Raw genomic sequence first — 27,005 nt, 5'->3', positions numbered from 1 at the left:
TTAAAATAATTGTTAACGAACCACATAAACAACAACATATATTTGTAAATAATTAATACTTAATGCATAACATCATATATGATTACAAAATTACGTCAAGTTACGAGATCACATTTTATTTTTAAAATTCTACTTTTCTACTATGTATTGTATTTTATGAACACTATCGGGTTTCTAAATAAAATATCATAAAATTTTCTCATAATAGTTGAAAGTTATATTTCACGTTTATTATTTTTACATTTAAAAAAGGGACAATTTATAATCATATCCTTAATTTGGGACAAAATTTATCCGTCCTAATTTAGGACGGTTAGTTACTAAGATCTAATTGGACTGAAAAGTATTTTTATCTGCTAAACTTCATTTTTTGGTAACTGTACATTAATACTTTTATGCACAGGATAATAAAGATAGTTATCAAAAAATAAATAGCTTATTGTTAGCAAATAAAGATATTTTTCAGTTCAATTAGACCCAAAATAGCAACCTTCAAATGGTGCAAAATCTGTCCATTTTTTATGGTTTTGCCTAAAGAAACCTTTGATCAGTATCTCATAATATCACAGTTTCAGTTAATTTAACCGAAGCCATTTTTTTCATATGATTTATGCAGGGTCCTATATCTGTTACAACATGAATCATCTTCTTTACCTTTTCTAGAACGGTCAATGTATGTACATGTGAATTATTCAGACAGTCGTCGACTGTGATATAAATTAAAAATCCTGTTCACGTAGGATGGTAGGAAGAATATCAACGTTCGATAAATACAGAGAATTCTCATTTTGAGGTTACGTGTCTGAGAAGCTCGATATCGCAACGTGTATCCGCATCTCGGCTATTCATACAGTTAGAAAAGGAAACTCACAGCGTATCTACCGTTAGCTCATATTTCTGTTTTTCTTCCTCAACGGCTGTAACCCAAGTTAATTTATAAAGCCCAAGACGAACGAATCATTTGCCGTCCGTTCATTTTCCAACCTTTCCCTGAGGCTCGATTTCGCGTTAGAATTATCGATTGTATGCGATGGAGTTTCGTCGACTCGAGAATTCCAACTTATACAGAAAGGAGAAAGAAGAAGGCAGGCGGAATGATGAAGATGAAGGAAGAGAGAGAAGTGTGTTGAGAGTTGGATGAACGAACTCGAGCTTCTACAACATGCGACACAAACTTTATTTACATAAAACTTGGGTTTTCAATCTTGCTTGAGTCTCTCCAATGTCGAATATGAATATTGGTTATAGTGATAGATATCGATTATGCGGTAGTATCTTCGCGAGAAAGGATTAATCCCTATCATGCAACGCGCAACATTAAGTGTTATGAAATTCAACGCCGGCAACGCCATTTTTCAATTGTGATATTGTTACAACGACATGCTCGGCGTGTAATGTGAAAAAAATGTCGTACAATGGGATCGATTTTTATTATTCGGGCCGGATGTTCTTCAAGGAAAAAAAGACACGTGGTCCGAAAGGATAATGCTGGAGACTTCGCTATCAGGATCAAGCGCGACGATGGATTTACGGTGCTCGAGTGGTCCTTTACGGTCGAGCTAGCACGCTCTGTCTAGAATGTTGAGCCCCGGGGCGAGGATTGTTCAGCTAGTGTCACGAGAAGCGATTTAAGCTCGATCCTAGCCATGGATTACCGCAAGATCCTTCGACCCGGACCGAAGCGAGTTAGGATTACAGACCCTCGTTTGATGCTAAACTCGATCCACACGCTCAACTCCTACCACCACGCTGGACAATTCCGATTATCCTTGCGCCATTTTGTCGCGGTTCTTCTCGGATCACGCGTTCAGATATACAGCATTGACCACTAATTTGTTAGACTTCAGGAAAATTTAGAAATGTATGAAATGTACAAATTTTTATCTCATTCATAAATATTAACTGAATGACTTTGATTTATTTTTTTGCTATTGAATATGAATACTCTAAAAAAGTGTAAAATTACATAAATAATGTGTAGAAACTACATAATTTATAGTGAGAATATATAAAATTTTTACAAAAATTAGTACTTTTATCTTTAATCACATGTAAATATAATCTTCATATCAAATGGAAAAAAAAAATTACAAAAATATAATATATTTTATAGTTTTTTTTATGTGTAAATGTATACATTTTTGTAATATTATATAACATAATGGTAATATCACACATATTATATTTATTTTAAATTATTATATTATGTTTGTATGTTCGTACACATCAATGGCATGGCTAAAAAAAATTGTACGTAATCCATTGACAAATTAATCTACTTAAACATTTCTATAAACTTATCTTCATTTGTGTGTAAATTTACTTTTGCAAATTGTTTAGTTAATGTAAAAAAAGGGTAATTTTATTTGGAAATTGTGACTTTACGTTAAGTATATGTAAATATACATCGTTAGTAGTAGGTTTTAAAATTACCCCTATAATTTTATATGTAATTTTTTTACAGTGGACAGAAAGAACCGTTTTACTGCAGTGCTTAAAAATTTAGTTAGATACAGATCTGAAAAATAATTTTGTTGGATTCATCAAAATAATTATGTAGGACGTTTAAGCTGCTTGCTAGAATGTCAAAACTTTGCAGCATTACTCATGCTTGAGTTCTCTACATAATTATTTGATAGTCCAAAGTTATTTTCAGATCTGTACTTAACTTTTCAGAAACTTCAGTAAAATCGTTCTTTCCGTGTACATTTGATCTATATTATGACTGCTTTTATGTATCTTAAATTACCTATCTGGTTAAAATTTATTTTTTCGTACGTCTCACGTAAATCATTTTTATGTCTACAGTTTTCTCAATTTTTTCTAAATTTCCTGTGCGTAAAAACGTCCTCAGAAAAAAATGATCATGGCAAATTGAGTCATTTTATATATATAAATGGAATGTCTGCCTTTTCTTCCTTTTCCCATCTCTCCACGAAAGTACGCAGTGATATTTTATCCATCCACTTTACCTTTTCGAAAGCATGTAATATCATGCGTCAAAAATAAATCGCAGGCGTTACGCTTCCGCTGCGTATAGGGAATAAGAAAACCAACGAGGAAATTCAGCAATCAAACCTGCAAATCTCTCGGGCAAATATTTTCATTTGTTCGCGAGTGGTGGCCGGAAATTGGGACGGTTGAATAATGACTATGCGGATCAAGCAAACGCGAGGAAAAATAAATATCCGAGAAAGGATGGATTGGAGATGAGAGAGAGAGAGAGAGAGAGAGAGAAAGAAGGCAAGAGAGAAGAGGGAGACAGAAATGATAGGAAGATTCGAAGCGCGGGGCAAAAGAGTGCAAAAAATCAGACTTCCATTCGTACGTACAAATGAGGTAGACATATGAAATAGGAGGAGTGAAAAAGGTAAATTCGACCATAAATCGCCTATATTATATGCGAAATTACGATTAAGAAAAGAAAATTATATCTCGAACACCTTATGAATTTTAATACCATGTAATTACCGCCGAAATTCCCCTTTTATCGTTCACCCTTTATTTGTTCCGCGTGAAAAAAAATGTGATTTCTACCGTATGATCGTAAAACGATTTAGTTTGCCGCCGTAGTAATTAATTAAGTTGCCGCATCTCCCTAGACGTAGCGGGTGTAATTTAACGAAGGTCCCTGATGACTAGAAGCTAACTCGCGAGCAAGCAACGAAATTATTGTCGCTCGCACGACGAATTTCATCGGCCGCGTCTAATTGGGAAAACGACGCGACGGGTGACGAATACGGGACTCCGTAAATTGTATCTCAATCGGTTTCCCATATGCATAAACTGCGAGATTAAACTAAAATTAACGCGCAAAACGAAAACCGAAACTTCCCCTATAAATTTAATAACGTTAAACGAGTACTAAATTAATAATGCTGACATTATTACACGTGAGAGTATATCATGCTTAAGATTTTAAACGATGATTCTGATCGATCGATTCGAAAAAAATTTTACCTCAATTAAAATATTGGCATACCGATATAGTGGAAGTTACGGTCGAGAATAAAGTTATCGACTACACAATGAGGTCGACAGTATGGTTCACGCGCTAAGAATTTTTAACGCGAAGAACTTAATAAAGTATTTTTATTGTCGATTTCCTCCCATAGCAACGAGAGGCGGAAGGATTTTATCGCGCTCCACGGAAGAGAGCGCATCAGATAATTTAAAGCGGTACACCCGGTAAGAGCGCGAAGAGGGGAAGGAGGCAAACGACTTTATCGGGATGGAAAACCCCCTCTCCCCTCATTTGCATCAGAATCGGCTTCGCTATAAATATCCGTAATTCTCGAGATCGCAGCCGGGGCGGGTGATTAATTCGGTACACGCGCATCCGCGCAAAGTGCATACGATGCACCCTGACGTAGGATAAATAAGTGCCCCGTTGCGCGTGAGACGTACGTCACGGGGCGCGATGGATCGTGAATTAATTAAAATACTTGGCTTACGCTCACGCCGTATCTTGCGGATAAATGCAGAAAAGGTAAGTGTAACATGTAACATTAATTAAAGAAGGATATTTCAAAGTAACGTGCAACGTTAAAAGAGAACCACGCGTTTATTCGGCTATAACAGAATAGACCGCTTAAAATCCGTTATTATATTCCCAGTAAAAAATAAGATGAAGTAATGAAAATGCATAATAATGGTAAGCACAATTATTTGTACGCACGCGAAAACATACAGTCGTGCTTTTTAAACGCTTTCGTAATTATGCAACAAGGTTGGAGGTTGCACTTCGCCTCGCGGCTTAATTATCGCGAGGGAAACGAGAGAAAAAGGGGTTTTCCCGCAAATGCGAAAGTGCGCCGATGAATCTGTCGAAAAGCGTGGCAACATTGCGGTCGCCACACTTTAACAAAAAAAAAATGGTAAAACAAAACCACGCACAAGCGGAAACAGTAGCACGTTATAGAGAATTGCAGTGGTCTCCGAACCGCAGATGGAGGTGTCGCGCCTGCACGCCTCCTAGAGCAGGAGTCGCATATTTCATCCCACGGTAAGGTCCATGTGGACACCGTTCTTATTACCGTTGGAACCGGCAAAATATTGGAAAACTTCTGGAAGAAACTTATTCCGCTGTTTTCCGTGTTCTCCGCGAGAAGAACGGTTCATCAACAAAGCACCGCACCGCACAAAATCGGTAATATCGTGCGTCATTCTAAGAAGCTATAGCGGAGTAGTCGATATCACGTTCCAAGTATGTTTTGGAGAGAAAACGAAGAAAAAGGCTATTGTCTAACTAATAAATAAAAATCAAGGAACGTCAGACGTCGATTTTTCTCAAATTTTTTTACAGATTTTGTTTCTTATGTTAAAATATAAAGAAATCTTTCCTGAATTTTAGCTTAAATTAAGTCTTTCAATAAAAAAATTTTATTTTATACAAATATTCGATTTTACATAAGGAATATAAAGTTTTTTGAAAATGGATCCATTTTCTATTATTACTAAATATTATTTTAGTATTCTATGTGTCGAGTTTCCAAAAATTGGATGTAGATTTGTTCTTAAGAAATATTACTTTTAATATATATATATATTGTGTAAAATAAAAAAAGTTTTTCTTTAATTGAAAGACTCAATTTAAGATAAAATTAATGACAGATTTCTCTATACCTTTACATAAGAAACAACTGTAAAAAATTTGAGAAAAATTAACGTCTGTTTCTTGAGGTTTACTTAGAAAATAAAAAAATTAAGAAAAAGCAAACTCGAAATCAAAGTATTATATCTTAAATTGAATTTTATCTTTAAGATTTAAGGCATCTTAAAATGTTCGATCTCGCAACTTAAATAATAATACTGGAGTAAGCTCGTAACAAGCAAAGTATACAAGCTACCCACCCATATTATTTACAATGTATATATTTCGAACGATGTAAAGCTTAAAATTAGTTTAAATAGAAGATTCTTTTACTTGTTGTATCAAAATCGTTTATTTAAATTGTGCAAAGAAATTCGTTTTTTCGTTCATCCTTTTCATCCGCAAAAATACCGATGACAGAGTCGCTGGAATTCGGAGAAAAAAAGAAACGCGTTATTGCAGCCGAACACAAAGCCACTAGAGCTTTGACTGGACGTAACTCTGATCGTAAAACAAAAGGTGAATGGGACGCTAGTGTTCGGTGGTGGACGGGAGAGAATAGTGTCTGGCTGATGACAACAAAGTTAGAATCGTCAACCTTTCTAACGTATAGATAACAAACAGAATTCCGAAGTCGTATGTACGTAGATCAAATTAGATTATATCTCGGATTATACTGAAAAAATAATTTCAGTACATGTTGCTAAAAATAGAGAAGAAAAAAGTAAATAAGATAAAATACATAAAAAAAGAAGAAAATTGCAGTACATATTATTTATATAAATTAAATTTCATTCCTTCTAATTTTTTATACGCTAAGAATTGAACAATTTATTTGTGTAACATTTTATAAAAATGCAGTAAGATATACATAAATTAAGATTCTTCTACATCGGTATGATTCACGATTTTTATCAAATAGATGATATCTTCCAAATAATAGATTTCATTGTTTATTTCTTAGCCTGCAGAAACTTTGTTCCCTAGAGATGATTCATTTTTAATCGTTCATTCGCTCGGAAAATATAGACGTCCCGACGTTATCGCGGGAAAATTGAATGCGAGCCGAGCAAAAAGTTTATAGAAGAAAGAACATCCAGTGGTTTTTTTCTAGGCAGCTCGCTATTGCACATAAGATTCCACATCGCAGACCAAATGTTAAATATCGTTTCGCCTGGGGATTCCGAACTTCTGTCGTGTGAGCGCATAAAAACGCTCGTAGCATCAAATCGTAGCTGCACTATCGCAAGACAAAACCTGAAACTATCGTTGGTCTAGATAGGCGGTCGAAAGAACACCAACGGCATTTCGATATTTCAAGCTTGCGTTGAACCCTTTCTTCCCCGCGACGGAACAGCATCCTGCTGTACAGAACAATGCGACCATTTGCATTTTGCTGCGGAACTGGAGATGAAAGAGAGCCAGGAGCGAATATTTTGCGCCACCCTTAGCCCGCCCTTGTTGCCTCTCCCCGTTCCTCCTTCTCTCTCATCATCCCTTGCCGAGGGCTCTAGGCCAGAAACGAATTGTGAGAATTATGGAAATTTCTACCAATCCCCTCTCTCTTCCTCGTTGTCCCGTTGGTTTTAGTTCGCAATTACCGCGCTTAATTCACGTGAATAACCGACTAAAACACGTACGTGTCATCGATAAAAAAAAAGAATCCGTCACGAACAGCGCAATAATTGTATTGTTTTACATGCTCGAACCTTCATAAAATATCTCTAATAGTAACTATCCGTCACGAACAGCGCAATAATTGTATTATTTTACATGCTCGAACGTTCATAAAATATCTAATAGTAAGTAATCGTAAGTATAGTAGCTCGTAAAACGGCTTATGTTACATAATTGCTGTATTAAACAGAAAGGAGGATGAATTTTATTCAGGAATAAAAGTGTAAAAATTATATAACTATTATTGCTAAAATATATTTAGATATGCAAGTACATTTCTTTATTTCAACTGATTTCAACTTTTAAAATATCAGTCATATCTTTTTGAAGCAGATAGAAGTGAAATTATTGCAATTTATCATTAAAAAATGTATTAAATTGAAAACCGTGACTGTGTTCGAATACTGCTTAAGATCGCGCCGATGCCAGATTATATCGTTACAGTTAGTATTTTAATATCGCATCTGACCCTAGTAGAAATGTATGCAGTTTTCCTAGACACCTATCTAGTTATTGTAGAAGATGTATCAATATCATGTATCAATACTGAGTAGGAAATAGACAAGAACTTTTTTTTGATAGAGATTATTTTATTCAGAGATTGAAGCAGTTTTCCTGGTAAAAATTTATGCAATTTGCATAGACACTGCCCAGTTATTGTCTAGTATTAATAGATTAAATTATATATACTAGTTAAAATAATGCGTAGAAACTGTGGACAAAAATTGAGTAAAGAGTTTTATTGAGTTTCTTATACAACATTTGGGCTGATTCTTTCCAAATATAGTAATATATTAATTCAGTTGATAATGCACACATCATCTAATGTGTATAAATGTTAAAAGAGAGTATATATTAAAAGATTTTAAAACTGTGTAAAGTTTAATGAGTGAACGCGTAGAAAAACATAGAACAAGGAAAAGGAAGAGGAAATAAGGATTTTTGGAAATAAGGGCAAAATTTTGTGACAGAAATGACAACTACAGTTAGGATTAAAAGTAAGCAAAAGACAAAGCAAAAGATAAGGTATATATTAAAGTTATAAGAGTCATAGTGCAGAAAATCTTTGGTCTATAATATATATTATATTCTGCTATTTTTAGTACAAAATATATTATGCACAAAAGATTTCCTGTATTATGACTCTCATAACCTTAAAATTTTACAATTAGCAAGCATGCACAGAATATGAAATATTACTAGTCCAATAAAACTGTTTATTTCATGAGCAGTTGGCTCGCTTATCAATTTAATAAACGTTATTGTTGTGTTTCTATTCAGTAAATGGATTCAGTTTTACGCAACTTTTGTACGCAGAAACTGCAAGCAAAGCGTTACATCCTGATTGGAATCCTAAGTAGTTTTCCTTCTCAGTTACTAGACAGAAATTGGTGTAACTGTTTAGTAACTGCTAAAAAAATGCATGCAATTTCTCAGGGTGAGGTATTCTAGTATTTCAATAATCAGTACTTTATCATACTTTTGGATTACATCCAGAGTAATATGCACGTGAAAAGTTTAAATATGCGTAGTCTATGCGCAGATGGCAGATCTTGGTCTACCGTCTCGCAATTTTGCTCTCATGTTATATACATTCCGTATGCGTATACCTCCTTACTCTTTTTTCGCTCCCTTTTTAACTGTGCTCTTCTTATACGCTCTGCTATATTCTGCCATTTCCTTATCCTATTACTTAATTCCGATTTTCTCTGCGCTCTTATCCTGCGTATGCACTCACCGCTTTACCTTTCTCTTAACCCTTTTTCCATCATTATTTTTCATTTTATTTTTCCTTGTCGCTCTCTCTCTCTTTCCTAACTTCTTATCTTTATTACAGCTTTCTTCCCTAATTCTCTCATTTTTCCATAACTTTCCTACCTATCTCTTCTCTATTTTTCCTTTTATATAAAGCATAAATGTATATCAGATGGATACTGTAGCGAAAATTTACTTCTCTACAGGAGTTTGGAAACGGAGGCGAATATATGCAATATGCATGTATTACACAACTCTTATGAATAGCAAGTCGTACTATAAGAAATAAAGGTATATCATCGGCGATGATTTAATAATTTTCAATATTAGATATTTAAATACAAAATTCAAATGGCAACGATTAAAAATTATAAGTTTCCGATATACTATCTGTAGTTACTTCTACATTTTATTTATAGTGTAAACGCGAGCACACGGCGAACATGATCGATACATTTATATTCCGTCCGATTTTTTTGTATCAGATTCACGAAGCTAGGTGCAGGAGACAAAAAACCGCGATGAAATCACTATTCGCCGAGAGGATTTTTTCCGAAAAAATCCGCGTGGATCTATTCTGGAATAGCTGTGAGCATCGCATAGAAAGTCTATCAAAATTAACTGAATCGTTTTGCTAGATCAATTCTGTTGAAATACATACAATAAAATTCAATTAAATAAAATTTTATTAAATTAACTATTTTATTGTTCCCACTATATGTTGCCAAAGTGGGATACAAAACAGTATATCAAATTTTTTAATTTATAAAACAAAATAAACAGATTATTTCAGTATGTAAATTAGGTTTTGATAACAGAATTTCAAATTTGTCTCTTCAACGTAAAAAAATATCTTGATAAAATAATTGAACTTTTTGCATTTTTCATTATCACCGATTCTTTCGTTTTTCAAACTGATTCGAGGAAGAAATAATATATATATTAAATTTTAGCTAACCGCTTGTACGCCACTAAACACATAAACGATCGCGATTACATGGAGCAGGAAACTATGGAAGTTTTGCTTGCTACTCGTTGCGGATTACCGCTATCGCCGTGATCTTAATATAATATCGAGGCCCCGAATCACGCGAGAACGCGCCCGCGCCGGAATATTCGCGGATGCATCGTACCCGGCAGCATAGTTCTCTGACGGCATTCTATCGCGGATGAGCGAAATCAATCGCGGTCGAACACGCAAGTATTGGAGAAAACGTTCTGGACGATCGTCGGGATACGGACCTGTTCAATGCGCGCAGTAGCCGGCGGAGGAGCAATAGGATTCAACTAGCTATCAGCTGCCGAACATGTTCGCGCGATTCACCAAGCATTGCGCATCAACAGCCACGAAACGGCGGGAGTCTATTTGAGATAACCGAGGAGGATTACCAAGTGGCGAAACCGCAGCTTACACACTCCTGGTCGAATGTAAGTCGACAGGTAAATTGTCGATTACAATTTACAGGCTGATCGCGTGATATCTGGACATTAATAATCTCCAAATGATAATATATAGGCGATATATATAGACAGATGGTGATATATGAGAAGATGAATAACGATGAAAACTTTTATTGCCCGACCAATCCCTTTCGCATCCAATCCTTCCTAAATTATCTACCACTTGTTAATTATCTTTAATCGACTTAGCTAGTTTTACATGTCAAACTGTTATGTTACACGGAAAGAAGAAGTTGTGCTGAAATATCTAAAAATTTAGTTAGATATAGATCTGAAAATAATTTTGTTGAACTATCAATATAATTATATGGGATAAAACTGGTTGTTAGAATGTCAAAACTTTTTGCAGTATTATTCATCATGTTTAAGTTTCCTACATAATTATTTTGATAGTCTAACAAAATTATTTTCAAATCTCGATCTATCTAGTTAAATTTTCAGATACTTTAGCAAAATTTTTTTCGTGCATATACATATGGATATTAAAAATTGTACACTAATTCTATGCGTACGAAACAATAATTTGTATTGATAATAATGCTCGTAATTCGAAGAGATATTATATTCCATAATAGTTTAAGAGAATTTTTTTCTTAAAATTAAATGAGAGGGGGTTTAAATCAGAGAATATTATTACTTAAGCGGGGAGGAATTAGTACAATGTTAATTAAGTAATACCCCATTCAAGTAATACCAGTTAATATTTCCTTAATACCTCGATCTTGCTCACCAAAATTCTCCTCCGATTTATTGGAAAAGTGCGAAGGTGTAAAGGTGAATAAGGTAAAAGTTGCAAAGTGATGACTCAGCGACTGAACTCGTTCAGTGTCGATGAATTATGTTCTTTATGGAAATCTGAGCACTTTGCATACGATCGCAAAAGCGTCGTAGCATCTATTCCAACTACTAGTCTTTCGAAAATTTTCCCCTAGAGGAGAGATTTTGCAGAGATTTTGTTTTTCTTTTTCGATCATCAGTGTGAAATTTTAAAACAGCTCGAAGCTACATTCCATTGAAATAAAATCCAGATTATTTCCCGCTGGTGAATCCTACGAATTCGCTATAAATGAGAATTGCATGTTAGCCGACGACTTCGTGTGTAATACCACTTACACTTGCGGCGAGCACATGCATGCAACCGCTGCATGTAATAACGCTGTTGCGCGGTCGAAATTATTCTAAATCTACACTATAGCTCCTCTCTGCCTCTTTCACTCACTCACTCACTCTCTCTCTCTCTCTCTCTCTCTCTCTCTCTCTCTCTCTCTCTCTTTCTCTCTCCATTCAGAGGTATTCGTGCTTGCGTGTAGCAGACACGGAACCCTATTGTTAATTAACTCGAGATTTGTTGCCCGAGCGGAGCCGGATGACAGTCTTGAATTTACCGGATGTAGCAACATCCGTTAAACGCGAACAATTTACAGAAGGCAAAGAGTAAAGCAAACCGCAACCGGCCGTCGTCGTTTTCTGAAAAGTACCGGAGCTAACCAGAAGTAGGGAAGGAGACTTTTCTTTCCTGAAAGTTTCGCCCTGACTTCTTCGCGAGAAACAAAAGAAAGCACAGGGATCAGTGAATAAAGGTTGGGAAGGAAGGGACGAAGATCTGACCACCGGAGCGAACTACGTGGATGTTTTAATTCTGAACTGAGACGCGGCGAAAACAAAGGTAAGGTAGCAGCGAGTCACAATTAGTGAAATAACGAGAGAGCTTGCGCTACCTGCCTTCGGAGTTCGTATTTTACTCGTTTCTTCCACGATAATCCGAGCTGGAAAAAGAGCTGGTGAAGCGCTATCCTTTACCGCCCACACATTCCAGAATTACATTCAGTATTGATTATCCTTTATGCTTTTCAAAAACAATAAAATATCGCCCAAGATATCTAGAAGCAATTATTTCCTTTTCTTCTCAATTTTTAATAAACTTAACACAAGTGGAAGGAAAGAGAAACGAACGAAACATTCGATAAAGACGAGTAAAGATATCGATACCAAGAATATCGTGTAACGTGAAAGCTTTATTTTATTGTTATCTCAATATATCGCGAAGGAATATAAATATTAGAAAAATATATTGATAATAAGAGAACGTTTTTAAAATATTACATTACAAATAACTGTTAACGATACGTTTCATTTATCATAATTAAATATATTAATATATTAATAAATATAATATATAAGCTATTTTTCTAAGCTATTTTTCTAAGAAAAAGAAAATCTTTCTACAATCATCATACATGAAAATATCGAAGATATTCTGCCGTTTCCCTTCAAGAGATACATACGCTATAATCCACAGAAATTACATCTTTATTTCGGAAAGTCCATTGGTTCGAATCTTTCCAAAGGAAGAATAAGGTGGATGAAGATAGAGACACATGTGAAAAAAGATGAAAAGCTGTGACTAAAAAAAAAAGAAAAAACGCGAAATTTCCGAGCACATTCTCATTGCATATTCAATGGGATAGCACACGTACACGTGTGTATCTGACGCTGGCAAATGCAGAAAAAAGGATACGCTACCTCTGATGTACGACCTGAAAAAAAGGGGGAGTTTGCCCAGTGCGCGACACTGCGAATGCAAAAGCGAGATTAAACGAGGACGCATGCGAGCCGATAATTTGTTCGAGAAAAAGCAGGCAGTATCGCACGCACTTTCAGTCACTTTATGCGCGCGTCGAGCATACTTTATAGCCGCTCCATCACTCGCGGCCCGATAGCAAATGACATAAATAATAATTGCGTTTCGTCGTAACAACGTCAGAAAAACTCATATATCTATTTTATAGGCACTTCAAAATTCGCGAACACACGATTAAATTAAATAAGGTAATAGAACGACATTTATAATAATAAATTTAAAAAGATCTCCCGCGTTGAAAGACTCGTCTAAAATGATTCTTCTGTTTAATTTTTTAATCGAATATTTTATAATTTTTAAAATGCAGACATGAAAGATTTTAAAAGACAGAAAGATAGAAGGATAGGAGGAGATTTGAGCTCGAAAATTAGATTATTGAGAATTAGATTATAGAGAATTAGATTATTGAGAACCTGCAGATAAAATAAAGTTCGCTCGAAATTAAATGAATTCATATCCATTTATCGAATAACAATAATATATCGGGAACTATCTATACAAATTAGATTTCAATACAAATTGGAACGGGTCGTGTCACTAATTTTGAAAATAAGAACGAACATCTGTTATCAGTTCTGCAAAAAACACTCACTTCCTTCCACTTCCGCAGTTGCACAATGACATCAGTTATTCTCTTACGCTCGCGCGTAAATTTATTCTCCCGCACTGCGCTCTCGTACATTCGCCATGCAGATTTTACGCCGCGCCCTCAGAAACCTGTCGGTGTACAATTTCGCAGTGGCTTAGTAATTTCGATTTAGGTCCGATAAAGGATAGAGGCACTGAGGCTGAGGCGAAACTCCAATGCGCGGCTTTCGATTCAAACCATTCTAAAGCGGGTTCCGCCACGTCAGTTCCGAACTCTGATCGCTGTTACCGTTCGTTAACCTTTAAGCGACGGAGAATTTGGTAACTTGAAACACCATTACCAAGTACATTCATTTTACATCTAAGAATCTGCTAAAAAATTTTAAATTTTATATTTATTTCATTCACACACACAACACTTTTAAAACTTTCGTCTCGCAGATTATTTTGGTGAGTAATATGTTTGTTCTATTTCATTCTTTTCCAACATATTTTAATTAACAGAAAGTACGTCTTCTTATCAAAAGTATAAATGTAAAAGATTATTTTAGCAATTTCTCTCTCTTATATATACTCTCTCTCTTTTTCTTCATATACTTGATATTCATACTTGATAGAATCTAAAAGTATAAAATTAAAAAATTGATTTTCGGTTTATTACATTACGCATCAATTCTTTATCATAATTGACGTATATTAACTTAGCTGACTTTCCTCATAATTCTCAGAATAAAAGTTTTGAACGATCACGCGATGATATTTCGAGATTAACCGACAGACATTTTCGATACTCTCGACCGCGAAATTTCGCGTATCATCGTTGATGAAGCGACCGTGCGTACTCGCGTGGTATGATGAATTACCTGTCGGTCTCGGAACCGCAACAACAGCGGGACGGCAATAACAAGACGAAGCGACGCCCGAAAGCATGCGGCGCGGCGCGGCGAGCTGGGAACGAAAGCGTTGCGTGAAACGTAACCGACGATAAATATCCAGTCGATATCGATACTCTCGATCCGCAACGGGGCTTCCGTTTGGTGCTCCACGTTTGATGCTAACGCATGATACGCGGAGTACGCGCTCGATGAGGGCCGGGAGGGTGGCTGGGAGCCCAAACCGCGAGATATCGCGTCGATAATCCACCGGCAGACAGCTATAAGCGTATACGCGGCGCTTTCTGCCCTTGAGCGGCGCAATTTCGAGCGAAACTACAGATGCACGCATTCGCACGTCAGAAATCGCAGTACTAAACGACCCTAATTTCGCGGGAGTGTGGGCTATAATAGCCGCCGTACCACGGCGCGATTGGAAAGGTGGATGAATAGTCGATTGCCGGATAGAGCACTTAAGGGAACATACCATATACGTGCAGATAACGCCAAAATTCTCGAAAGGTCCCGCATTCGCTGATCTTATCCCTCACTTACAATACGAGAGTATGGCATACCCAAAGTGTTTGAAAATCGTGTAGCATTTGTAGAAACTAGGAAGTAAAGGGATTGAATGTGGGAAAAGAAGAAAGTTAGGTGTTCAACGTATACTTTCTTCTACCTAGCAGCGTCTGCAGTTTCTATGAAGAAGCCGTAGTGATCAGTATTTTTTTAAAATCGGGCAGTTTTACTTGTTCAAATAAATATACTTGCATTGAATGTATTGACATATTTTTTAATTAAAATATAGAGGAAGATCACCGATATCCACTTTGTTTTTAGACAATATTTCTTAAAAGGTAAAAATACAACTTCAAAAACATAAATACAAACTAAAAAGTGTCTTCTCTATAAGTATAAGCAGTTTTTATAATACTATTTGCAATTTTGCAGTAATTAAGTTTTTCGTAAGTTATGCAAAAATGAGCGTCTGACAAAACGGGCTCCAAAACTGACATAGTAGGCAATAATGCCAGCATTCCTATTCTATAAATAAAGATATATTCTATTCTGTAAAGAAAATAATAATAACTAATTTATAAAACTATAAACATTTAAAATGACATAATATTATCAATAATACAGTCACTATTATTTTAATTACGCAATTTGCGTAAGAATTTTCTTCTCGGATTCATAGAATTTGTTTTTAATTGATTTGGTATAGAAATAAGCCACAAATATATGAATTATGAGTTTGTACTTCTTTAATTAGCTAAATAAATCACGTTTTTATTAGTATTAATAAGGTGCAAAGGTTAGTTTCTAAGAAATAAGGGGATGTCGCTTTAGGAGATCTATGTCAGTATCGGTGATCTTCCTCTATTTCTTTATATTTATCTCTATATTAAGTATAATTAATAAATTTTTGGAAAAAAGTTTTTCATAATTTTCGTGATTTTTCAAAAGATTTATTTAGTATTATTACTTTTTCCAAAATTAATAGTCCAATTGATTTCATTTTTGGCAGAAATATTTTTTAGAGAAGATTATTTTTAGAGAAGATCTTTTAAAGAAGATTATTTATCGTGTAGTGTACGATTTTTTCAATATGTTAATCCATTTATTTATAACAAATTTTTTACATTCATATTTTAAGGCCAAAAAATGTTTTTTCAAATCGAGTTGCGTTCCACATTTCTCAAAAAAAGTCCTAGGCGACGCGATAGCTATTACGTCTCTTTACATGAAAATATTTTACTTTTTTATTTCGAATCACCGTCGGAAATGTTACTCGTCCTCATCGCGATGAAGGAAATTATTCCACAGCTTGAACTTTTTAATCAATTTCTTTAAAAATTCGCAAATTTATAGTTTAAAATATTGTTTATTATATACCAATAAAATATTAATTAATCAATTCTTTTTTAAATCTTAAATTTGTTCTTATTATATTTAGATCCTGTCAGGGTGATTAAATCTCTTAAAATCGGTGCATTTTACCGTGAGGTACGAAAATTACGAACACTGCTCGTTTCCATCAATATAGATTAACTTTATTCTTGATTTAATTTACTTTTTATTTTTTCTAATTTTAAGAACTAGAAAAAGATAAAGAGTAAATGAACCCGAGATTAAAGTTAATCAAACATCGGCGGGATACACTATACCCCCATGCGGTAACGACGGCAGTGTAAATACGTGCGGTAAGTAAAAGTTAACGCTACATCTTTTTTGCGTATTTTAAGAATAATGAAAAAATAATAGAAGAAATCTCTCGAAGCGGTGTTTTCGCAATTACAATTTTCACGACGAGAATCAATCATTCAAATTTCTCCCTCGTTTCTTGTTCGATTAAAATTAACGGGAATTGTGGCGACCCACGTCCGTCGACGAACATTCAAAATTTCCGCCAACCTTCCCTATATGTACATCCTGTGATTCAAGTGTCCCCTCGGTACACGATTGCGCTTAAATATTAAAAGCAGAAGGATGCGCGAGCTTTCCTGAAACAGGAAGGAATGGGAGGGACGTGGCAGGCGGAAAGATTAAAATTCGAGGGAGCTAAGAGTAACGCACTTTCGTGTGCATGTGTCGCGATTTCAAACGTTCACCGGGATCAAATTCCACGTCGAGTAGCTTGACTGGAAACATTTCTGCTTTAGTCCTCCCGATACGAACGCGCGCGTGCGAATCGCTCTTTGGAGAGCTCTCCCGAACGAATCGTGGAACATTGAGGATGCTGGGAATTCCATCGGAAGACGCGGAAGGTGAGTGCCGCGTTTCAAACCACGTCCAACGAGAGTTCGCTACATGTTCGATGTCTCGTCTCGTCTCGTCTCGTCTCATCTCGTCTCCTGGCTTCTGTTCGTGTTCACGCGCTTGCATACGAGAATACATGCGGGCTCTGAAAGGATCACTTAACTTATTCCGAAATTATCGCAAAATTCGCAGTGACCATTTGAATAAATAAGCAAATTGTAAATTGGTTTTCATCTACAAATCGTTTGCATAATTCAGAAGTGGCCAACTTTTTATCTCGGATGCTATTATGGAGGTTCGACATTTTTTGGTGTGCCACTCTACTATAGAATTAAGTAAAGTCAGACTATAATCTTTTTCATACTTTTTTCTTTTACATTGAAAGCAAAAAAGTATCTTCTGTTTAACCGAATATATTGCACATTAAGACTGGTATATTAGGGTTTAGATTTAAAATAGATAACATAAAGGATGGATGGGGGTGTGTGAGGATAAGGAAAAGTGTGAATCAACTCACCTTCTTGGCTTTGTATAATAATAATATAATAATAATGTTGAAATAAAGATTCTATTCATTCTATATCTTCTGTTTAACAAAGTTTTTATAATGTTCTGTTTTACATTTGTTTTAAAGAGTTTAAAACGAACAAAACAAACACAGTTCAGAAAGCGCAAACGTAAAAGTAGATTTTAGTGGAGTACCACTCTCCCCTAGATTTTTAAACTTTAATAAAATAAATTATTAGCTGTTTTATAAAATAAATATAATAAAAATAACGAGAGAAAATTCATCTAGATATCAATTATTTCATATTTATACATGCTTATGATTATTAAATTAAAAACATATCTCCAATGAAGATAGAGTATATTTTTCTTTAAGAAATATTTAACTTTCTTCGTGAATTTTTGAAAGAACATTATATAATATATATATATATATATACATATATATATATACACACACTATCTATAAACTTGGTCTATCTAAACTTGGTTACGTTGCAGTTGGTGAAAATTTTGATGAAAGGTAGAAAAGTTCAGTCGATAGGAGTCATATTAAATAAACTCGCTATTTTATCCGGTTGAAGGTGTAGCTTGTTGTAAACGCCATTATCAGAATTCTCAATTTTTGTTTAAACCGAATGAACGTGACACATCGCATTTATTTGCGTATAAATGTTGCAGATCGCGGTATGACGGGTGTATCGATTTTTCGCGCCGCATACATCAAAACTGTACCGCGCTTTATACGTCGATACGTGAAATTTGCAGTTGCACGTATCTCTAGGTGTAGGGTTTGCCGAATGTGCATACGCGACGGTCGCGTATGCGGCTGACAGTAGCGAACCATTTCCGTGACGGTGCGTTATTGCTTTCGCGGTCCGAATTCCCAAAGTCTCAAGTCACGCTACACGCTCTCTCTCCCTATGAATGTAATGTGCATCGCACACATCGAGCCCTGGCCCCGAGCGCAACGTGATGCATCTCGCTGCATACGACTGCCGACGGTCTGTCGGAACCCTTTATCATCACGATCCGCATATTCCTTGTAAAATTCGCCGCAAATACATACAAAGTAATATAAACTAGATGTTAATAAAGAAAGTAAGAGAACCGAATTGGAACGATTTCAAAGCCAATCCTCCGAAAAATGTGAAAAATTCACAGAATAAATTTCTCATAAAAGTTAGCTCATCCCTTTAATTTATATGTTTCTTGCAGAGTTCATTTGAGGGTAAGATATGCGATACTTGCGTCTTCTCGATCACTTTCTTACATTATTCATTCGATTTCCCGCATATGTTATGTCTCCCTCTCAGCCAAACGCAAGTTCGATTTTGCTCCGCAAAGCGATTAATATTCCGCTTCTGCATTTCGCGAAGATTTTCGCATTTTCTCTAGACGGAGTTAAATTGTGTTTCGTGCAATCGGGGGTAAAAGAGGAAAGAGAGAACGCGATGTAAAGTAAGAGGAAACGACAAGAATGGCGAGACAGCGGCACGCTCATCTGTGGGTACCGCTTAATTTCCGTTTTAAATGCGGGATAGAAGTTGCAAGTCAAACGGCTTGGGGAGATGAAAAACTGAAATCGAAGTAAGTACATCAAGTGACGTAACGTTTCACTTAACGTCTCGTTTATGACGATATAACGGGATGTAGTCGCGACACGATCCTGGCTCTATATAAGAGACATCTGGTAAACAATTATATTTTTCTTACTACACGTAATATTCAATTAAAAACTAAATTTTGATCAATTACATTAAAAAAAGTGTTTTGTTCTGTGAATCAAAAGTTTGCTGTAGCAACAAAAATTTGGTTGAAACATATCGAACAAAACTAATTTTATACGAACTAAATTGTTTAGTTGGTAAAAACAAAATATTTGATTGCTGTTTAAAAAATACCTCAACTAAACAATTTTGCTGAAGGCACTCATTTTTTTTCTTATTGTTATGCGTATTCCATTGCGAGAAAATACTACTTTTATATTTAACCCTTCGTCAATAATGAAATTTTCACCCTTTGTCTGCAACCTAGATTTTCGAACTTCAGTGCAGATTTTTATATTGTTTCGAACTGTATGAAAGTCTGAAAAAATTCTTACATTCTTGTGAAAGCTTTAATAACGAATTTTTATCATCATAGAAACTGAATTGTATTTTACTTATTTTTTTACAGATTTAAATTTATTTACCAGAATTCACAATTAAAAAATCGTTTATGCCTTGAATCCAATACATTGTCAGTGAAAGGTTTAGAAAACCCTGAAAATAAAAAACTTGGTTGACATTAAAATTAGCTATGAATTCTTTTCCTAGTAAAAATCATGCAAAGATATTTACATCGTTCTTACCTATGCACACGTCACTCGGTCGGACTTCAATAGAAATAAAATGACTCGATCTCGCCTCGCATCCATCAATGCAAGTACGTTTATATTCAATGCTTTAGAAAAAAATATATCACGCGTTGAGAAGGAAACAGCTGTACATTCTGGGGAAGAATAATTGATTGGAATAGTCGAGAAGTTTGCTCGCGTCAAATAACATTTTACGTTAACATAGCGGAAAGGCGAAATTGTACAGAAATTAACACACATTGCCATCGGTGGGCAAGTGCAACGAAAGCGCAAAAAAAAAGTATAACGTTTTTTCAGCTAATTTCGCGCCCCGGCTACGATTTGTTTCCCGATTGCGTCGGCCCAATCTCTCGTTCAGCCGCACTCTTTTTTTCCGTCGTTTCATGATCGAGGCGCGACGAATAAAACAGGAATTTTTTTTGTCCACACAATCCGAACAAAACGCAACCAGCCTAGATCGAGTCCCGGGATCCAATGGGAGTCGTTATTTACGAGCGAGCAGCAGCACGACGATGGCGTGCTTAAAATTTCTCGTCGTAAAAGCCTCGGCTGCTGCACAACGCGTTTTAAAGCCGGGAAGAGTACGCGTACTGGGGGATGTTTATGAGAACGGGACGCTACGCGGCCCTTAACAAAACAGATTTTGACGTCGGGCATCCGTGTCTTACAGTTGAGTGCTTATATATAGGCTTAATTAACTTCCCAGTATTCACTCGGTATTCACTGAATAAAAATATATTATTTAGAAGGTATTTTATATACAGTGTTCCATTATCTTTTTTATTCGACATACAGTGTTTCATTATCTCTTTATAAAAGTACAAACACTAAAAACATCATTCATATATTATATATACGTGTGTGTATATGTGTATATTTAATACAGTCATCTTTAATGATACAAAATTAATTACAAATAGCCCAACACAGTTTATATAAAATTATATCCAAAAATTATATTGCAGTAAAATAGTCAACAACAATATTGTGTAAAAAATGATGAACAATGCGGTAAAATATTTTGATATTTTAACAACCAGTTTGAGTTTTCAACATAATTATTTTGATAATCAAAATTATTTTCAGATTTGTATTTAGCAAAATTTTAAATCTTTCAGTAAAATTGTTCCTATATAATTTAATGATTTTAGTACGATAGTATATTTCTTCGTACACTTTAAGCAATCTAAATATGATTCATGCAGGACATTAAACATTCTTATGAGTATGATTATACTTTCGAATGATAAAGGTTAGTATTCTAATAAAAAAAAACCATGATTCCCGTGCGATCAAAGACTTATTACAAAGTTTCGTTACAGTAATTACTAAGGGTGGTGTACGTGTCACGCATGCAATTCTGCTTTCGGAGGAAGTGCGTGCAAGTTGTTCGTCACAAAGGAACGATTTTATGGGGTTAAACTGGCTCGTAACAGGAAATTCTATCGTTTTGCTTCTGGTCGATATTCGCATGAATTACATGGCGCAATAAAAATTGTTGGCAAAATACTTTCGCGCCCTTGGTCTTATCATAAAAAAAAATTTTTTAACACATTACATTTAAAAACAGCTTACTGTATAAGTAAATAATTAATCATGAAATCAATGATCGGTTAATCAATTAAATTTCATTCCTGCCAATCACCTCAATTTTGTATTATAATTTACAATATAATTCTCATACAATATAATAAATAAATTTATTTCTCGTGTTGCAATATAACCTCGTTAAATTTAATTTTTTTTTTAAACAGAGTATACCTTTACACACTTTATTTACGATAAATAAAAGCTTTTATATTCCGTGATTACAAGATGTAAAGAGAAAACTGCGAAATTTATATGACCATTCGTGGGAAGTAACATGCTACAATTGCAACGAGATGCAAACGCCGTTAACTGTATCGCTCAAGGGGTTCCTTCTTTCTGACTTTAACATTTCGTGAAACTCACGAGCGCGCACTTGACGACATGTAACGAACACGAGAGAATAGAAGGAACGAGGAACGACACGTGCTGGAAACGTAGGTTTCTCGATTCCGGTGCGGAAAAAAGGCGACGGAGAAAGGTAGAGTGGTTGAGCGAGCAACACGCGGAGAGAAGTCAGAAGAAAAAGAAAGAAATAAAACGACAAACGGTAAGCAAGGTCCCAACGAGGAATACGAGGACGTAAGCGCGTAGAGAGAGAGTGCAGTGGCTCGTATTGTCGAGTTAAGCATAAAACAGAATGACCCTAACTGCATCGAACGACTTTTCGCGCATTACGAAATTTTAAAAGCAATTCCCGCACCAAATTACTGGCGTCGTCGAAATAACTTATAAACCGCGTGTCGCATGAAATCGTCCTCTCATTTTTTGCGGAGTCTATGCACTTGAAATTTATGAATATATTAACCATACGTCTCGCACGCGAAAAGACACGAGGGAAAAGGGAAGAAGCAAACGTAAAACATAAGAAACGAAGCGAAAAACAGAGTGATAGAATGCGCTCCGTCTTGCGGAAAGCGAACGCAAGCGTTATTTCTTGCAAGGTTTACATTTGATATTATTCGCAATAACTCTAACGTTACGTCGAGTCCGTAGTGACTCCAGAATGAAAATTATATATAGGATGGCAACTCTCATAGCTGTCGCCATTCGCAATTGCTTCAGGAATTCGTGAATAAAACGGAGATTTGCGGAGCGCGATATATGTTTCATATATAATTTTTGACGGTAGAGAGGTGAGTGCGATGAAGCAAAGTTCTTTATTCTCGCACATTCATCTCGATACAGCGATCGATGACAGAGTAGTCTACACTACACGTCAAAACTACTTCCTACAAATTGATTGTTTCAGTTATTTTTACAATTGGGACATTTTACGAGACACGCGCGAGTGACATTTTCTCGTTCCAGCAAAAACGACAGTTATAAACGCCGAAAGTTCTGACACTTTTTTTACATTGTTTTATCCCAGTGCAAACGTTTCTTTTTTTTTTTTTTTTATTTTGCTAACCGCGTGAGGTTTGAAAAAATATATTACGGAGTATGTTGGACGAGCGGAAAAACGGAAGTTGATCTGCGGTTAACAAAATTCAAAAAGTTACGCCAACTTAAGGCGCGCCGCGCTTTTCATTAAATATATATTACTAAACTTCGCGTCGGTAGCGTCAATTTGATGGTACCGTAAGTAATTTAGACGCAAATGTGAACTAATTTCTAAAAGAAAAAAGTGGACGGCAACTTTCAAACTTCTAAATAAGATGAGCAACCGAAAGTCGATGTCTTTTTGCAAGTTAAATATGTTCCGGTATATTAGACACTGCACACGCTTGCAGTGTACTCCGATGAAGTAAGAAGAGATCTCGAGTTCTACCCTGGAATAGCCTAATTAAAGCAGATGTTTTCGGAGAACTCGCTATGAATCCGCAGTTAAATCAAGAGAACATTGCTTCTTTTGTAAAATAAATATTTTCTCTCTTGGCTTAATTGTGCATGAAAGTATAGACTTATATCTCTCTTTTCAAACATTCATATATCATTTAGCATGTAAAAATATCGAATGTAGAAATATGGCAAGAAATACTTATTACACAAAAAAAAAACGATTTAGTTGAAATAATCTAAAAAATTTAGCCAGACGGAGCTGAAAATGATTTTGTTGGACCATCAAAATAATTATGTAGGAAACTCATAATGAGCGATGTTACAAAAAATTTTAATATTTTAGCAACCAGCTTGAACGTGCTGTATAATTATTTTGATGGTCCAACAAAATTATTTTCAGCTCTGTATTTAGCTAAATTTTTAGATACTTCCTTCTCTTTCTGTTTACAATAATTTCATAAAGAGAAATTTAATAATAAACGATTGCAACAGATTTTTTCTCATTCCTGAAATTTCCCTTTCGTAATACAAGCTATTGTGTATGCGACGACATAATTACATTTCATTGAGTTCGACGGCCGATGTGGCAAGGACGGTTTATTAGCAGAAACGTAACACGCGTGACATAATAGCAACCGCGGTACGATTTTCGTTCAAGGTTGATTATCTCTAGTCAACTGCAGGATGATCCCACGATTCATATCGCACGCGACGTGGAGCATGTTATTGTAACGTAATAAGTGGGAAGGGGACCACGTGGCTGTCAATTATTGCGGCATTATCGCAACGATTGCTCGGCGAACGATCGTCGTTGTCGCGAACAACAAACGTCGTAGAAGTCATCCGCGTAAAACGAGCGGATCGTAAACCGTTTACGCGTATTGGCTTCTCTCGAACGGAGACGTTACTCGCGCATGCGCGCGCGTAATCGCGAGATAAAAATTTTGCAACAACTGCACGAAGCGGATCGCAATGCGGCCGCAAAAACGGGGGATTATTATCGCGTTTGAACCGCGACACGAGTCGCCCATCGTTCTTCGACAAACGATCGAAATGTGTTGCCTCGGCGACGAGGGACTCGTTGTCGGGCAACGTGTGCGTGGAAGCGTTGGAAGATAAACGGTGCCATATACGGGGGCAAAGGGGAGAGACCCCCGTGACTGTTCTCCGGGAAAGAGACGCGGTTTTGAGGTCATCGGCACGTTGGCTTATGAACGCGTTGATACGGCATTACGTCATTTCGACGCGGCGGCGAGTGGACGATTCGTCATTTCAACTCGTTAACCGGGTTCGCATTCTAAATCTCGTCTCATCGATCGATCTTCCCCCTCTCGATAATCACGCGGGAATGCATCGATTCTTCTTCTTCAAGAGAGACAGAGAGAGCAGCACAGAGCCGTCATAAACACTTAGATATTAAAGGAGCATGGTAATCTAATCCGTTGAATTAAATAACATTTTGTTATTTTTAATTCATATGTGCCAAAATGTAATTCAAGTAAATCATTTTCTTGAGTGAAATTTTGTTTAACTCCTGATTTTAATCAAATTAACGATATATATATTAGGTAAAAGTGCAGGCGACCTATAAATGTGATTAAAAATAACTTAAATGAGATATAATATTTGACATTATAAATTAAATAAAATAAGTATATATATATAAATAAATTAAAACAAAAGGAGGCATTGAAAGTTAAGCGCAGATTATATTTTACAAGTCACATTTTATTTAAGGAGTCAATTATTTAAATCTTACGACATTCTGTACGTTCCAGCTCTAACATTTTTAACGACAAATTAAAGCAAAGATTAAAACGTCAAAAACTGCATGTTGTGTTACTGTCAGGCGAGTCAAGATTAAGTCAAAAACAAAATTAAGTTACATTCGATCAGTTGAAAGACCAGATAGATATTTCATTTTATTTAATAGTGTAAACTCGAGCTTTGGCGCGAATTTTTGCGCGATCTACTGAATCACTTTTAACGTTCGTCGAGTATCAATGAGATCGAAAATAAAAACTATTCGAATGCATGCCGCCGATTGTGGAGTTCGGAGTGTCCGTGAGTTCGGAATGTCCTTCGCGACTATATTGCTCGGGGTAACGACTAATTTGCATGTTTACATCACTCGGGGGTCGTACGTGATTACCCCGCTGGCGAAATTGCCGCGTTTAATAACGGAATTTGCAATATTAATTGCGACACCAGCAATATCTACCTACGCGACTGTTTTACATTACTCGTAATCGACACCGCGCGCGACGTCGAATAACGGGGATTACTAATTAACGGTGGCACACTGTTAACGACATTAAATGCGATAACGGCCATTCATCTCTTGAGAATGGTACGCTATTCAAACTTCAGTACTCTCGTGCGCGAGAGAGCCGCGGACCATTTCGAGATGCGAATTGAACGGTTTCGCATCGGCCGGCGCGATATCGCTCACTCATGCGTCACATTAAGCGTGCGTTCCGCGCGTGTTGTACGGTCCGTAAAAAAAAAATCACATACCTGTTCGATCACTCCGCACGAGGCCGGCGATCAACTCAATGACAGGAGAGTCTCCGGGAATCCACAAGCTCCGGGACGACGCCGAGACAACGCAGGAAGTTCGGAGGGCTGGATCACTCTCGTGCACAACTGTTCACAACAGATCGGAGCAGCACATCAAATATGACAGTCTCACGTTATACGTCGCCGGCTTATGGCCGATCGATAATGAAAATCGATATCTCTCGCGCGATTTTGAAAAAGAAGGGACAAGCGAATCGAGCTATCAAGTAATTCTGCTATCAGGATTTCGGCCCGGAATGTCACGAACGCGTTAATCGCGACTCGCTCGTTCGCCCGGCGACCCGGCTTTTCCAACCGTCCGCGCAGCACCAACCGAACGCCTCGGAACGCGCTAGCCGACTGACGCGGGACGGATGCTGCGACCGGTGTGCGTAGCCTTGCCGCGCGAGACACCCCACTCGCAGCAGTTGCAGCGCCCGCTCCCTACCATTCACCCTCTTATCCTCTCCTTCTATACCACCACTACGCCACAAGCGCTGCTTCTCCCGCGCTCTCGCCCTCGCACTCCTCGCATTCGCGCGACTCACGTTGCAGAGTGCACTTCTGTTTCCGTCTCCGTTAAACATATCTGTGCCACAGGGTCGGTTCTCGCTTTTGTTGACTCTCTCTCCCCCCCCCCCCCCCCCCCCCCTCTCTCTCTCTTTCTCAATCGCTTTCAACAATCCTGCTCACTCTCTTGCACCTCAACGATATTATACGAGGACACGATTCAACTTGTTCGCTTTCATTAACTACACTTCGACACTGACAGAATGGATGCACGATAATTGAGAGGGTTGGATTGGAAAGTATGGAGAGTATATTAATTATACTATTTTTTTGTCTCTCCTATTTTTCACTTTC

The 27,005-nt window shown here is 36.5% G+C and overlaps 1 protein-coding gene across 1 annotated transcript in view; it reads right to left on the bottom strand.

Moving 5' to 3' along the window:
- LOC108725149 (prolyl 4-hydroxylase subunit alpha-1) overlaps positions 1–26,126 on the bottom strand; it is a 107,349-nt gene extending 81,223 nt beyond the window's left edge. Inside the window, exon 1 of the mRNA XM_018451964.1 lies at positions 26,100–26,126. The gene's annotated coding sequence lies outside the window, so the exon portion shown is untranslated. The remainder of the gene's footprint in view (positions 1–26,099) is intronic.
- Positions 26,127–27,005: the final 879 nt, after the last annotated feature.

The sequence above is a fragment of the Mycetomoellerius zeteki genome, unplaced genomic scaffold, assembly GCF_001594055.1.
Source record: "Mycetomoellerius zeteki isolate Tzet28-1 unplaced genomic scaffold, Tzet1.0 scaffold327, whole genome shotgun sequence".
NCBI lineage: Eukaryota > Metazoa > Arthropoda > Insecta > Hymenoptera > Formicidae > Mycetomoellerius > Mycetomoellerius zeteki.
The sequence above is the reverse complement of the archived record's forward strand: the minus strand, read 5'-3'. Positions and strand labels throughout refer to the sequence as shown.